Source organism: Ceratina calcarata, unplaced genomic scaffold (assembly GCF_001652005.2).
Source record: "Ceratina calcarata isolate Rehan_Ccalc_2016 unplaced genomic scaffold, ASM165200v1 scaffold1187, whole genome shotgun sequence".
Classification (NCBI taxonomy): Eukaryota; Metazoa; Arthropoda; class Insecta; order Hymenoptera; family Apidae; genus Ceratina; species Ceratina calcarata.
Window position 1 is genome coordinate 1,734 of NW_017132835.1, and position 4,504 is coordinate 6,237.

General features: G+C 36.3%; 1 long non-coding RNA gene across 1 annotated transcript; it reads right to left on the reverse strand.

The window, feature by feature from the left end:
- Positions 1-57: 57 nt before the first annotated feature.
- On the reverse strand, positions 58-4,498 carry LOC113464323 (uncharacterized). Its single transcript, XR_003389153.1, has 4 exons — positions 4,397-4,498; positions 4,167-4,295; positions 3,882-4,069; positions 58-469 (listed from the first exon to the last, which is right to left on the reverse strand). It is a non-coding gene; the product is annotated as an uncharacterized LOC113464323 (long non-coding RNA).
- Between the last annotated feature and the right edge of the window lie 6 nt (positions 4,499-4,504).

The window sequence follows — 4,504 nt, forward strand, 5'->3', positions numbered from 1 at the left end:
TTTCCACTCTTTTCAAACTAGCCACCAAGCCAAACTAGTCAGTGACCGTGACTGTCAGTAGTTAAGTGGTTTGCATGCAAAGAGTAAGAAAGTGAGAAGTAATTGTTCAAGACGCACTTCTGTGAAACAGAAAGTGCGTAGGACACGGATGAGAAGAGGTGGAAAGAGTGAAGATGTACCAGATTTGTGCCGGGCAACAATATCAGGTACGTCGCAACAATTTTATGGATGCGAAGGCAACGTGACGGATAAAGAGATCAATTATAATGCATTGGCATCTCTTCCGTGCACATCTCCCGTTTTTTCATTCGTCGATGAAAATTTTGAAAATTATGATTCAGTTAACATAGAAGAAGACAGTACAGTAGAAAATATAAAAGACACCTGTGCCGATGAAACAGATAGGATGAATGATGATACATTGATGTTGAAGTATCAAATGGCATGTTTCCTGAAGCTTCCGTGAATGCTTGTCAAGTAGAATTACAAAATGTATCATCGAACTTGCAAAACGATATGGACGAAAATATTGTTTTGCACGAAGATAGCACGAAGCATCGTTCATGTTGGACATATTTTTGCAAAATTGTAGAGATTGTCTTCACATTGGAAGGTGATCGGCTGCACTTTTACTAATCTCGTTATAACGCACACAATATATCACGGTCTGAAAACGCAATATTTTGTAAAATCTCGAGTGTGTAATTTCTGCGGTGATTTCATGAGCGAATCGCAAGCTGACGTGTTATTGGTTGTTATTAGAGGTGTCGTATGCGGTACATTATTCACGGGGTACAGGCAGTTAAATGAATTTTTATCTGTTGTAGATGTTCCATGGATGGACAATAAAATATGGCAAATATCACGCCGAAATGTCAGACGCCTTGGATGCTGCCACCGCAGAAGAAATGCGAGCGGCTGGTGAAGAGCAGAAAAGATTAGCTTTTGAAAAGAGTGATTTCATAGACAATATTCCGCATATATAACGCAGTGATAACGAGCGGTTCCTGGATGAAGAGATCGTATTACAATGGTAGTTAAAATTCTTCGTCCGGAACTGCCCTTATCATTGGATATTATACACGTAAAATATTGTTTGGTAGCTTTAGAAATAAGTATTGTGTTGTTTGGGCATGGGAGAAAAAGTTACATATCGCGAAGAAGCATGTTTGTTATAAAAACTGGAGCACCAACAGGACTCCTTCAGCACGGAAAGCGATATAATTCTTGAAGGCTTCCGATGTACCAAGGACATGCATAGATTGATATTTAGTAGATATATCGCGGATGGTGACAGTAATATCCAAAAAAAATTGAGAGATTTCTCATCGTACCCGAACGTAGTAATTAAAAAAATTGTATGTACTAATCATTTTCTGCGTAATCTACGCAATAGAAAACGAGAAGAGGGTCGTACTAATGGTCGAAATCTCTAAAAATTAAAAAAGGTAGTGACCAACAGCGTTTTGAAAATACGAAAAAAACTGCAACGTTTCGCCACAATGAAAATGTCCCATTGCAGTACAAAATTGCTGGTTTGATTAAAGATTTGCAAAATGTACCTAGCTACATATTTGGTGAGCATCAAGATTGTGTCTCGTTAAAGTATTTCTGTGATGGAACGTCAAAAGAAGGCGAGGCAAATCTTGTTCTCTAATTACGAATGGCAGGATTTTATTCAAATATAGAAGAGGCAATGAAACGCGTCACAAATAATGCCGAAAGTTTATTGTACGAGTTTACCAACAATTCTGTAGAAAGTAAATAGTAATTCAATTATTTGTAAATACATTGGCAGTAAAGGTGTACATTTTGGAAAAAAGGTTTTTACGGACCACGCGTAAAAGCAGCAATTGTTCAGCATAATACTCTGAAAGCCACGAGTCGAGCTTCTTACGCGATAGGTAAGAAGCTACTAGCACGAACAACAATATTTGAAGAAAAAAGTATTGTTCGTCGTGAGAAACACAAGAAACGCATGACAGCGACAAAACCATTAGATGTCTCTGTTCGTAAGTTTAAATAAAGATCACGGACCGAATGCTGAATGGCCGGATATCGATGACAATATGTATGAACAGCTGAAATCTAATCATTATGAAAAGCTGGGAAATCAGCAGAGAAACCGAGACGTACTGAAATATGTTACGCGGGGTCAGCATGAAAACCCGCAGTGGCATCACGTACATCGGACATTACTTACTGCTTCGAATGTTGGAAAAATTTGTTGCAAAAGGGAAACGACCTCGGGTCAAAATCTTGTACAAAACATTCTCTATCTCACTGAACTAACAAATACCGCAGTTGAGTAGGGTAAAGAAAAAGAGATTTTGGTACGAAAAAAATTGCAGGAGATTTTGGGGATAGCTGTAAATGATTGCATTTTATTCATTAACAGCGAATACCCATATTTTGACGAGACGCCTGATGGCATTGTTGGAGACGATACCATCGTCGAAATTAAATGTCCTCATGCGGCGCGACACATGTCTTTTAGCAAAGCAATATATGAACAATTACGATGAATGTGATTTTCCGTGGACTTCGTCTTGATTTGCAGTATGTTACGTTTATAAGAAACTGTAGACGAAAAAATCAAGGAATAATATATATTATGGTTCGTGTGTATTTATCGATGAAAAGTGGACGCGTAAAAATGCATCGCTGTTGAACGTTTGTGACATATCGAAGAGGTGTATGCCCTCTTAATTTGAAAATCCCATATAGCGAATTTCGACATGCTGTTGTGAATTTACAGAGTAATCAGGTTGTACACCTGGCTACATTTTTACATATATTTTGCCTCGAAGCACACAGGGTGAGTACATCATTCGTTTACAGCTACTTGGCTTCTTAGGTAAAATCAATGTGCGTGATTAAGAAGCCAGCAACAATTGGTGGTTACAAGTGTGCTATGAAGGAATGTAATTAACAAACGGGCATAAGCCATGAATTAAGCTTTCTCAGGTTCCCATTACATTCGAAAAGGTATGTATGGTAACTTAACGCCAATGAAAGGATAAAATATATTTTACTTTGAGAATTTTTTAATTATCTGCTTTCAAAAAATTGCCAAGAAACGACGTATTATAATAGTTTAATTAATTTTTAAACTAAAGTAAATTACATTACATTTTGGATCAAAACCGTGAGCAGAAGCATGCGGCATAAGGCAGCATATTTTACTGGAGAGGCTTCATAAGAACTACAGAGTTTTTTAAGAACCACAAAACATTTTGCTCCCCACATATTTTTAAGCAACTTACGTAATCGATTACAGCCACATCCACCACTCCCAGACGCAACAATATTTACAAATATCTTTGAGTAGTAAGTACAATTTGATTTTACGATGACAGTCAAAAACGATAAAATCAAGTGACACAATCATGATTTCTTGATAAGTAAGTCTAATTTTTATTAATTTCTACATCTATATTGACATAAATGATTCTTTCAATGACATTTACTATTTTTAGAACATGATGAGATTGAAACAACAGTGTATACAAGCACATACAAGCTATATGAATTATATTGAAAATGGAAATGAAAGCTAAAAGCAAAAAGACTTAATATAATAGAAATAAAAGTACTTCATTGAAAGATTCTTGTTATAACGCAGCCTAAGGATGAAGGAGACGACATTAGATCTATTCTTTCAAGTTACAGTCTAAAGCGAAGAGTGTTTGCGAAGGTACGAAAAGCGTTGTTTCTACGACTCCTCTCATAATCTAGGGCACAGTGTTTGGATCTTGGACTCATTCTAGTGTAATACTTGTATATAAAGTATCCTTATTGACATAAAATAATTATACATATTCAAACTGAAACAACAACAAAAGTGCACGAACTTTTAGTTCATTCTAAAATATACGTACGATAGTGTTAAGTTGTTAACAGTGTACGAAGAATCAGCTGCGAAACAGAGCGTGCTGGTGCGATCCACTTGGTTTTCTTTTTGCTTTTATTTGTTTAGTCGTACACTGAGAGATCCGCGGGTTATACATGCGCAGTGATGTAACTTCGCAGAGCGGTAATTATGACGATCGAATCCTATTCCGTTTTGCTGAGATGAATTAAACAAAACAATTGTTTTTTTTGTTTGAATTAAAACTGAAACGAGGTATCATGTAAACAAAATATGCCACGTGTATTCGTGTTACCTTTTTTGAAAACTAGATACGAATGAATATCGAAATTTCTGTTCAAATTCAAACGGCTGATTGAGGGGTACTCGAAGTTTCAGATGTTTACTCGCCAGGTGGCGTCCGACTTGCTTAACAGCGCGAATACTGAAACCGTTAATTCGTATGTTTGGGAGTTAAGAATGCGTAGCGAAAATGCAAAACTATGTGACCGCTGCTTTTGGTTATTATCGATTCGGTGAAATTACCTTCAATAAAATTAGTACTGCATATTCTTGAAGTCTTCTTTGGTATCCAAGGTCTTTTTATTTATTGAACTGGAATTAAATTTTTATTATTTATTGTTTATAAGTATA